We start from the raw sequence: 12,804 nt of genomic DNA on the forward strand, positions 1-12,804 counted from the left end.
TACCACAGTAGCAGGCAGTTATGTTAGCAAAGAATCGTAGAAAGATAACAGAAAACAACAGAGATGCAGAGATATACAGTATGCAACACTGGTGGATATATATATATTGTACTTTGTGAGAAAAGATAGAAGAAGGGGAGGTGTAGCATTATGTATCATAAAGATATAAGTAAATAGGAACTAAAGCTATATAAAGGAATCTTTATATAGTCTTTGAATCTGTATGGGTGATGTTGATGTAGCTTATATAGTATCACTAAATAATGAAGTAGTTTAGGAGGGTAGATGAGTCAGCATGCATAGGCAGCAAAGGAACAAGTAATAGGTTTATTTCATGCTGAAAAGAGAGGATTGTAAGCAGTCCTTACACCCAAAGAAGGCGCTACAACCAAAATGTTGTTTTCTTTCTTCCTTTCTCAGCATGGAATGAACCTACTACTTGTTACTTTATAATGAAACTACATTTCAATTCATACAAAAGAAAAGGCTAGTATAGATCTAGTATTTTCAAACAATCAAGACAGAATGAAACAGAGATTAGAGAACCATTGTGGAGTTGTGATCCTAATGTGGTATAATCTGAAATATTTTAAAACTTTAGATTGAATCCAAAGCAAAAATGAACAGTTTCAGGAAAAGACTTTGAGGTAATAAGACAGAGTTTAAGAAAACTAAAATAGGATACAATAAATATTAAACTATTTTAGAATGTATGGCAACCAATTTCTGCTTGAAGCATAGAACAAATGTATCCCAAGAGTAAATCAAAAGCTAAACATTTATTTCCCAAATGTTTCAACAAATTCATTAGGTTAAAGAAAGTGTTTCATAAAATGATTAAAAAGAAAAAGAGTACAATGAATTGCAAGCACAGTAAAAAATGAAATTATTATTATCAATAATTTAATTATTGTTAGATTATAATTTTAAAATGAATTAAATTATTGACGATAATAATAAGAGAGAAGCTGAAAAGAATATTGTAATGAAGACTAAAGTTTTTTGGAATAACTATAAAATATATCTGGGAGAACAATGGGAAACATCTAGACAATGAAAGGGAAATAGCTAATATATTAAATGAGCATTTCCCCGAAGTGCTTACTACGGTAGACATCAAAAACATGCCTCAAGTAGAGGAAGAACAATGTTCTGTATTAAATAGTATTAGCACACAAGAGGCAAAAGTATTTTGTTAACTAAAAGCACTCAAAATTAATAAATGCTTAAGGCCCGATGATAATGTTATAGGTGGAGGCACAGATGCTGCCACTCATAACGTGCTTCATTTCTTTCAAACATGTTACCTGCAATGCAGCGCATTACGTTATGTGATTCACTGGACAAAGATGACTGACAGGTGGCATTTGTGGTGTGATAGATGTTGGTGAAACAATTACTTCATTTAATCTGTTTCCCTACTGTTTATCATCTTTAAATCCACTTAATATGTAATTTTGTAACTAAAGGAAAATTTCGGTAGCTGACAATAAAAATATCAGATGCATGTTTCTGAACATCATATATAATATTAATTTAGGAATATATATAATATACATACTGTATATAGTTGGTAGTGGTCGTTAAAAATATAAAATTAAGTACACAACAGTGTTCCACCTTTTTCATAAAGACATTCTGCCTCGAAGTCTTTAACCGGGTCACTTACTGTGGTTATTATGGAAAAGTTTGAACATACTCCTTCTAATTATATTAAGTTTATATACTTTATAAAAAGCTATAATATTTTAACCTTTTCTATGAATATGTTCTGTCATTACTGCTGTAAAAAAATCCACTTAATAGGGAATATTAATATGGGGCTGTGTAACTAAAATTTTGGTAGCTGAAAATAAAAATAGTTTCTGAACGTTATTAACTATATTAATTTATGGATCTAAATATACAGATCCGGCCATTCAGAACGCACATGGGATAATGCAGTACTTTATGGTGCACATGTTGCGTTTTACTGCACCTTTTCAAAAATACTCAGTTGCCGGGCTGAACTACTTTGTAAAACGACCAGTTGGAGCAGTGAATGCTTAACATGATGTGTAGAAGCATTAGGGCTGTCGCCAGAAAACACCTGGTTTTGAATCCCGTCAATGCTGAGGAACAATCTTTTTCCAGTTGTAGAATTTAATATGTAAAGGAACAAGTAAGGTTTATTCCATGCTGAAAAGAGAAGCAAAAAAACACACCTGAAAAAGGCTCCACGGCCGAAACATTGTGTTTTCTTGCTTCTCTTTTCAGGATGGAATAGACCTATTACTTGTTCCTTTGCAGCCTACGCATGCTGACGCAGCTACTCACCTGAATTTAAGATGTATACTGTTTAGACTTTTATTAATTTTAAACTGTATACTACAGTATTTTAAATATTGAATTAATTAAAAAAGAGACTAACATTACAAAAAAAACATTACTCAGTTCAATGTATGAAAATAGTTTATAATTCTACTGTAGCTTGTTGTGAACCAATGTACCTCTTTCAGGCTTACATCCGCATTGTGATAATGTATATTGTGCCTTAATATAAATTTCAGCAATGAGTAATCAGGATAATTTACCTTTAAATTTTCAATTGTGAAAAATATATTTCACACATACTGTACTGTAGTGGCTTTAAAGCCATACGGTCTCATACATAAAATATACCTAATGTACATACAATAGATGGTAGTGGTATCTAAATATAAAAAATGCAAAGTATACACAGTATTCCACCATCTTAAACACATATTAAACATATTATGCACCAAAGTCTTTAACTCGGTAACTTGCGGTGGGTATTTTGGAAACGTTTTGATGTGCTTGTTCTAACTGTATAATATAAATTTATATACTTCATAAAATGCTATATAATGTTTTATCCTTTTCAAAGAATATGTAATAAGAACACCTGCCATTACTGTAGTAAAAAAAGGTGTAATACCACACAGTAGGATCCTGTTGTAGTTTTGTTCATTTGAGCAGTTTGAAATGTTTTTGAGTTGTGGAGTTCTCTGGTTCAATCACTGGATAGGTTTACAGGGAGAATGTGACGAGGACAGGGGGAGACCAGGAAGAGAACGGGAGTAGTAAAAAAACGCAAAAATGTATATGTATCCGTCTCCATCCAGTTCCCATCCGTGTTTCACCACCATCTGCAAAAATATTTCATGCATACTGTACTGTAGTGGGTTTAAAACCATATGGTTCATACTGCATATACAGTATATTTATACAGTATATGATCACACTGCAGTTCATTCCCATGTATGGTACTGTTTCAGTATATCTGTGCATCTGACTTCATGGGATTCACATGTGTGCGAAATCGGGAGATGAGATGCAGCAGGGGTTTGTTTTGATTAAACCAATGAATGAGTCCAAGTATCGAAATGATAAAAAAATAAACCTTCGTTGAGTTTGCAGGAGAGACAAAAGGTACCTTTTGAGAAGTTGTGTACTGCTCGCAAAGTATCTGATTTGCTGGCATCAGCTACTTTGCAAGCAGTACACAACTTCTCAAAAGGTACCTTTCCTCATTTGAAGAATTTAAAATCTGCCTGTACTGTAGTTTTATTTAACTGAGCAGAAAGTCACTTTGCTCTTACAAGTGGCTCTGTCAGCAGAGTTTGTGTTAGCACACTGCACCTTTTGATTATCATCTTTATCTGTCCAGGGCGTGGGAGTTGGGGAGAGTGATGTAGAGTGAAATAAAAGCCCACTAGCATTTTCCCTTCACCCAGTGTGAGCTGATAATGTGCTAGCTGGAGTGTTTTCCAAACATCCTGGAGATAGCCTGGAGGTTAATTCATGTTATTAAATCATTATTAATATAAATATTAATATTTCATATTTACAATTATTAAAAATGTGAATACAGTTTGCATAGTATTTTATAGTATGAGAGAATCACAATTATATTCATCCCTGTATAAAGAATTACAACAGATATTTCACACCTGAAAACATAGGGTTTTTTATTTCACTTGGAGTGTGAAGGGGCACACAGCGAGATTAACGCACTGAGATTACTGAGATGGATAATTTTAGTAATTTTAGTATTTTTCAGTTTCATGAGACAAGAAAAAATTGTATCCAGCTGTGAATTAGCTACATGACATTGTCCCTCACAGTGTAGTGCCTACAGAGTGTTAGTTTTAATATAACAATGTATTACTGTGATCTTGCAAGCATGTTTTTTTAAATATTTGTAATTGTTATTCTTGCAACTAAATTTTGTACTGTTATTTAGTTTGATTAATTTTAAAAACTACGTTTTAAAGACAGACACGCTTGGTGCCATAATCGCTCTAGGCTTCACTGACTGAGCTCAGTAGGAGTTGTGCTATTTTCTCAGCAACCTGCTGATCTGCTTCACACCATGGAAAGACTGGAGAAGTTGACGTTTTTTCTTTATAAAATGCGTGTTGGGTTTAGAAAATTAAAGTGTTTAAAACGTCTAACTGAAAAGTAAAAAAACTTACAGTTTACACAAAGGTTCTAAGATGATCATAAGGAAGAAAAATCATCCGTGTTTCTCGCATAAAAAGTGGTTTTTAACTATCTAAACTCGTTTTTTATAGCTCTTAAAGTCATGCAATGTCCAGGTTAGGCAGGGTTCTTTAAAAAATAAAATAATCAGTTGTCCATCGTGCCATAACAGTATTATGTCACTTTTTTTTACGTTTTTGAGAGACTTCAGAACGCTTTGACTGATGCATATAAAATGTAGCATAATGCGTGCTGTTGTGAAAAGACGATTATTCTGCTTTATATGGTCAGGCATTTCACATACATACATTTAGTTCCATCCATTTTCTAATCTATTCATCCAGAACAGAGGAGCTGGAGCCTATCCCAGCAAGCAACAGGCAGTTGAATAGTAATTCTTGTATTATCAACTCCCTTACACCTGGGATCTGCTTTATGCAAACTAGGGTTTCTAAAAATGCAACCAGTCATTAGATATTTAAATAACAGTTCTGAAAAATTCCACAAATCGTAATCTTTAAAATGTCTGTGGCTTGACGGCTCTGTGTCGTTTGTTCACAAACTTATAGACATCTGAAACACTGTGTCTTGTAAATAGGCATTTTAATAAGAAAGTGAAATGAAAACCGGAGAAAACAAATGACCCTGAACAAAATACAAGAAGTTTGAAATTATTATTCATTATTAATGAATTAATATTGTTAATTATGATGAGATACATTATTATAGTTCAGTTTCAGTGATCTTTTTAATACCACTTTGTTATTCTCGATTATTATTATAATATACACTACGCTACGGTTTTAAGGCGTGTTGTAAAGCTTGTGTTAAATTGCCCCACTGGGATGAATAAAGTATTACTAGTGGGAGTAAAAACCAGTTGAACTGTTACAGTATTTACTTTTAGCTCATTCATGTTTTTAATATTTAATATTCAACAAGTAGTGATATACAGTGTAAACATAATAAAATATCTATATAATGTACATAGTATTAACTATTTTATTTTTAAAAAAGGGGTCTTAGAAAAAAGGTTAGAAGAAAAACTTGTGCCCTATGTTGGAATCAAACCCAGGCCTCCGGTAGGAGAACCAGTCACAAAACCAACTTTACCAGCTTGCCACTCAGAAACATTGCTGAAACACACAAGTCAAAATGTAATCAAGAGTGAATGAGTGAATGATGCAGATGTTTACAAAGAAAGTGGAATATGGAAATACAACCAGCTATTTAAATATAGTACATTTAGATCCTTAAATTAATATGATTATTTAAAATAATTATTATTAATTTCTTTAGTTATGCAATTCTATATTATATTCCCTATTAAGCAGATTCTAACAAGTATACATCTTTTTACTGAAATAATGACAAGTATTCATAGAAAAGGTTAAAACATTATAGCTTTTTAATAAAGTATATAAACTTAATATAGTTAGAACGAGCACGTCAAAACTTTCCCAAAATAACCACAGTAAGTGACTAAATTAAAGACTTTGATGCATAAAATGTTTACAAGTTGGAATACTGTTGTGTATTTTTTTTAATTTTAGGTATCACTACCAGCCATATACAGTGTGTATCATATATTAATATTCCTAAATTAATATTGTTTATGATGTTCAGAGATGTTATTCTCCTGTTATTTTTATGTTCAGCTACCAAAAGTTCCCTTTAGTTGTAAAATTTTATATTAATATTCCATACTAAGCAGATTTAAACATACACGGTAGAGAGATTAAATGAAGCAATCATTTCACTAACATCTACTTCACCACAAGTGCTACCTGTTGATCATCTTTGGCCTGTGAATCACATGTCATAGTAACCAGCAGCCCCATTCCCACGTTATGGGGTTTTACCGCACATTCTGAATGGCTACTCTAAATGATTGTAGCACTATTTTTCCACTTTCTTTGTACACATCTGCATCGATTTCTTGGAGTCGTTCACTTATGGTTATTTTGGAAACATTTTGATGTGTCTGTTTTAACTTGTTACTGGGTGACACTTTGGTACAGTGGTAAAGAGCTTGCCTATCACCCAGAAGGTCCTATGTTTGATACCCAAACAGGGTACATGTTCTATTTCTACCACATACAGATGCAGCCATTCAAAGTGCGCGTTACAGACACGTACTGCAGGTGGCGTCGCGCATTGTGACGCAAGATGACGCGAGGCACCGCAGTACGTGATTGGTTGACCGACAGGGGCACTCGTGGTCCGTTGGTCTGTCGTAGAAAGACTTAAAGTAAACGTCTTTGCTGTGCCCGTTGTAGATATTGAATTTTACCACTGAAAGGAAATCTTAGTAGCTGAGCATAAAAAGAATAGGAGCATACTGTTACGTGTGTGAAGGCCATAAACGATATTAATTTTGGAACATAAACATACAGTATATGGCTGGTCTTGATACTTTAAAGAAAAAATACACACCAGTATTCCATTTCTCCCTAAACATTTTAAGCATCGAAGTCTTTAACTAAAGAGATACCGGAGTCAACAGGCATACTTTTAGAATTTGATTAAAAGGGAATATAATATTGAATCGCGTATATATTTTATGAAAGCAAGATTGCTCAGCTGGACAAAAGTACACAACCTACCTTTATCAGAAATATTTATGCATCAAAGCCTTTACCGAAGATATTACTAATAGTATTAATAATGAATGACTTTGGACAAGCTGTATACTCAAAGTATAATTTCTTTAGCACATTTGTACAAGCACTTGGAATCTGTCCAAGCCATACTTTGTCAGGCATTTTGTTTTACTTCAACGGGCATAAAAACTCCCTTGCTTTTAACAGGGCGTTTCATAATTTCTAACTACGAAAATTATTTAAACTGCGACACTTATCATTCAACCAGAGCTCAAAATATCACAAGGATCCTCAAGAGCACAGCAAAGACTGTATTAAAAGATACTTGTATGAGATACATGAGAATCCAGGCTTTTTTTATCAATGCTTTATTTTCCGTATACCAGATTTTATGGAACCACTTCAGAAGGGTGTCAGCCAGTCAGATTCCAGGAATCGGTACTTTAAAGGAAAAATACACACCGGTATTCCATTTCTCCCTAAACATTTCAAGCATCGAAGTATTTAACTAGCATGTGAAATAGCGTGTGAAAAAGTGGTAGTTTTAAGCTTTTCCGCTAATATAATATGGAATCGCGTATCTAAAGAATTTAATAACGATATGATTATATTCGTGTACTGCGACAGGGCTGTGTAGGGCTGTTTCGCCTCCCTGTTCATGCGAGTTGTCTTGTATCCTACTGGTCTACGTGCCTGATTAACAACTTGCAGGTTGTGTGTTCAAATCCAGCTGGTGCTGGACTTTTCTTCTAACAAACATTTCTTCGAAAAAATAGAATAGCGATATTATGGACAATCAATTGACTTTTATATTTCAAAATATCGCAACATGATCGATTCTAAGTCATTTTTGATAACAATGAATAGTCACCTTCTTCCCTTCTGACAACGGTCCCTGCTTCTGCTTCCTGCTTCTATTGTGTGTGTGTGTAATAGAGTAAATTTTTATAGAGAAATGGAGGCTGGACAGTATGCGATACAATATAAACATTTATATTGATTTAAATCGTGTTTTGATTTAAATCGCAAACGCGTGTTTAATTATATGTGTTTTTTTAATCATAATCAGGCTAATGCAACATAAATTGATACAGTATCTCTGTCTTATTTTTAGTAAATAAAGTGCATTTTTGCACACTATATGTGCAAACGTTTTATGATATGTTGCTGTTGTGAATGTCTGTGGACATGTGCTGGCTGGACAGGAGGCTCCACTGTACACAGAGAGCTTAGAAGACAAAGATATCAATTTATTTTAGTCAAAAATGTATATATCACCTTTAAAAGTGGAATCTCAAAGCAAAGTAAATACCCAACACTGATTGAACCCATCTGCCATGCTAATAAAACACCTTGAATTGAATTGAATTGAGGGAAAGAGGGGGGGAGGGCGCGCGGCAAATAAGATACACTCCACAGGCATCCACAACAGCAACATATGAAACGTTTGCACATATAGTTAAGTTATTACTTGGTTTTCAAAGTCGGGAGACATTAGAGGCTTGCCACACCCGGACTGTTAAACCAACGCATTAGCACGTCAAAGCCCATTGAGGACCCGGGCGCAATAATTGTTTTGTCCCTTGATTTACTGATCTGCATTAATTATGGAAATCGAGTTCCTGCTCTGTGCAGACGACCTGGTCCCGCTGTCGCCCACAGAACAGAGGCTGCGCCAGAACCTGGCACTGCTGGAGCAGCACTGTCAGACCTGGGCGCCGACAGTCAATCTGGACAAGACCAGTTATGGTTTTCCAGAAAAAAAGCCAGACCCCAGGGAAACAGCTACAAATTCACACTTAACAACACATTAACACCTAACAACGGGAGCAGGGACGAATTAGGCCAGTACCCACTATTGTTAAACATACAGAAAAGGATATTAAAGTATTGAATATTAGTATTGGCTTTAGTATTAGCCATACAGAACATTAAAGTGCCCCTTTTCCATTCAGCGGGTGCCTGAGCCGCTGTGTCCTATCTTCTGACAGTCGCCGTTGTGAACAAACATTTCTTTGAAAAAATGAGACGTTTCCCTTGGTCAGAGATATAAATATATAATATATAAATAAATTAAATTTAACTAACGTGAAATAGCGTGTGAAAAAGTGGTAGTTTTAAGCTTTTCTGCTAATATAATATGGAATCGCGTATCTAAAGAATTTAATAACGATATGATTATATTCGTGTACTGCGACAGGGCTGTGTAGGGCTGTTTCGCCTCTCTCTTCATGCGACTGTACCAGGAAGAGGATTTCTTTCTATTCGAAACGTGTATTTTAAAAGTTTAAGAAGTAAAAACCTTACAGCGTACACAGATTTCTAAACTGATCAGGATCGTTATCTTTGTCTTATGCATAATAATGTTCACCGCTCTGTCCAGCAAATTAATAATAAACTTTATTTTATATAGCGTTTTAAACGAATAAGTAATTAGATTGCTCATAAACCTAATCACTTGCTTTTTCTTTTTATTTAGGCTCAGATTTCAACTATAGATCGTATTATTAATAACCATAATAACAACCAACCAACAAAAACAACCATATAAACATAATACCAACCAAAAACATAGATAACGACCACAATACAAAATCAAATATATCAAACCAATATACTCTCGCAATTCCTCCAATTATCATAATCCCGCCCCTTATGCAAAACCAAACCCTCCTCCCATCCCAGTTTCTCCTCTTTATCATAAACAAAATCCACTTCAATTTTCAACATAAAGCCTTACTGCTTGCTGGGTTTTTGAGGGGGGGTGTCTTTCGCTGGAAATCTCGCCTGCTTCTACTTTACGAGTACAACACCCTCTCTGCAGGAGTGCTGGCTGTGACGAATTAAACCGGTTTCACAAGTATTTTTAAAGTAGGAAGTACAGTGTTAACTGGTAGCTGGGCACCTCAATTAAGTCGCTTTAACATGCTAATGCGTTGGTGTAACAGTCCGGGAGTGGCAAGCTTCTAATGTCAACTCGACTCGATTGGAAGACAATGAACGTATTTTAGCCCTAAATGAATTAATAGCAAACATGGTTTACATAAAATACATTTTTCCAAGAAAGTTTATAATAATGTGATCTATAGTTGAAATCTGAGCCTAAATATAAAGGAAAAGCATTTTCAGAGAGCAATCACGCTGTGTTTATGTAGAAAAAGCGATTAGGTTTATAAGCAATCTAATTACCTATTCGCCTTAAACACTATATAAAATAAAGTTTATTTAGAGATGAATGATCAGTGTCGCAGTTTAATGCAGTTTAATGCAATTTAGAGCTTTCTGGCAAGAGGAGATACCCAAATTATAATGTAACATGCCACTGTTTGTGCATGAACAAAGTTATACTGCAATTTTCCTTAGATACGCGATTAAAAAAAATAAATTTTTTGAATCCCCGGAGGAACACACTCCATAAGAATCAGCGCTTTTATACAGTATATCGCCTTTAAACACGTTTAAACACGCGTTTACGATTTAAATCAAAACGCGATTCAAATCAATATAAATGTTTATTTTGTAACGCATAGGTGACTATTCATTGTTATTAAAAAGACTTAAATTCAATCATGTTGTGATATTTAGAAATATAAATTTGTTTGGTGCGAGTGAGGTTTTATTTAATCTCTGACCAAGGGAAACGTTTCATTTTTTCAAAGAAATGTTTGTTAAAAAATAAAGTGATACTGTACAGTAGTTCCATGGGATTCAATCACAGACCATGTGACATGGGAGTCAGGAAACTAACACACAGCGCCACCAGATTTGATAACGCTATAAAAACGCTATAAAATAATGTGACTAGGCACAGAACAAGTTTACAGCACAGTACAATAATAAATGCTGACCATGACTTTAGAAGCATAAATTACCTTACACTCAATTTAAACACAAGCTGTCTTTAGCCCTCTAAGCTGGTTCATACAGAAATGTAGAGATCCAGGCTCAGAACACACAGCTTCATTAGCGAATACATATGCAGGACAACTAGAGAAGACGTTTTACAGAGGATGGATTTTTAGAAACATCCCATCAGTGACATCACTGAAGTCAACTCCTACTGTGGGTAACTGTCGTGTGGATAGTTTCACAAGAATCAGACAAAGGTTTAAGCATCGCTTGTTCTAGATAAAACTGCAAAAAAAAACAACAACCCATAATGTACTTCTTTGCGGCTCTGTTTGCCCAAATCATATATTCACAACGTTAAATTAGAAAATAATATTACGTAACCAAAATCCGCAATATGGAAACAGAACCTGTGTAATTGTTGACAGATGATGTTCTCGTAACATTTTTACAAGACAAACTACAACATTTAAAAAATGACTTGTATGTACTTGATATCTCTAATCAATCCACGGCGATATAGTTAAAGCAGTCCCCGCACAAAACGAAACTAAAACGTCCAGGGCATACCGTTTTGCGCTTCTTATCAGTTGCTCAAAAGTAATTTGACCGTATGAAATGCATAATATAAACCTAGAAACATATACAGTACGTGAGCAGTACTTACGTAGTATCGGTGTCAAGACATACCTCTCAAATACTGTAAATCAAGTTAAAAATATCTCAAGACCGATTCTGGTCATAATGAAACCATGTTTCGTGTATGTTTTCTTTAAAGTACCGAGACCAGCCATATACTGTATGTTTATGTTCCAAAATTAATATCGTTTATGGCCTTCACACGCGTTGCAGTATGCTCCTATTCTTTTTATGCTCAGGCACTAAGATTTCCCTTCAGTGGTAAAATTCCATATAAATATTCAATACTTAAACGGGCACAGTTAAGACATTAAATATACATATACATACTGTATACAGTACAGTTTGCATACGGTAATATGTTTATGTTCCTAAATCAATCTCTTTTATGAGCATGTGTAAGGCATGGTGAATCGATTCTCAAAAATTACTGTACTTTGCATGATTGGAAAAAAATGCGTGATTGCGAAATGCTGTGGTGTTACTTTTACAAAGACGGTCAATGAAAAAAAGAATGTGGACCAGGGCAATAAAGTTTACAGCTTGTCCAAGATCATTTATTATTAATACTATTAGTAATATCTTCGTTAAAGACTTTGATGGCTACAGCTCAAACATGAGAGGTTGAGCTTTATTAGCTCCACCTTGCGGAAATTCCGGATACTATTATTTTGCTAGCTGTATTTACCGGTAACTTGCGGTATTTACCGGTAACTTGCGGTAGACTGCGTACAGCGTACCGGAAAATAATGCGGTATCCCCCGCGCATTTTGAATGGCTGCATCTGTAAAGACTCCTTCTCTAAAAATAAAATAGTAAATAACATGTACACTATATTGACATTTTTATCACAGCACGTAAAATATTAAATGATATTAATAAATTAAAAACACAAGAAAGTTAGCAAATATGAATACTGTCAATGGCAGGAGTAAAAAAAAATAGTGTACAAAAAAATTAGATAGTATAATCTAGAATAACAAAGTGGTATTTAAACACTGAACATGAACAATATTAATTTATTATGAATAGTTTTAAACTGCTTATATTTTCTTCAGAGTGATCAATCAATCACAGTTTATTTTTCAAATGCACAACAATACAGCAGGCAGCAGTAGTTGCTGGCAATGAAATGTCTGTTCTGCGAGCTCACCGGGGGGATAAAAATCACAATATAAATAGAGCTACTATGTGTCCAGGGTGTATGCAATATATTATGTCCAAGTAG

At 34.4% G+C, this 12,804-nt stretch overlaps 1 protein-coding gene across 1 annotated transcript in view; it reads right to left on the bottom strand.

The window, feature by feature from the left end:
• Positions 1-12,804, bottom strand: part of fras1 (Fraser extracellular matrix complex subunit 1) — a 352,881-nt gene that overhangs the window by 53,016 nt on the left and 287,061 nt on the right. The window lies entirely within an intron of this gene.

This window comes from Atractosteus spatula, chromosome 3 (assembly GCF_055471065.1).
Source record: "Atractosteus spatula isolate fAtrSpa1 chromosome 3, fAtrSpa1.hap1, whole genome shotgun sequence".
Classification (NCBI taxonomy): Eukaryota; Metazoa; Chordata; class Actinopteri; order Semionotiformes; family Lepisosteidae; genus Atractosteus; species Atractosteus spatula.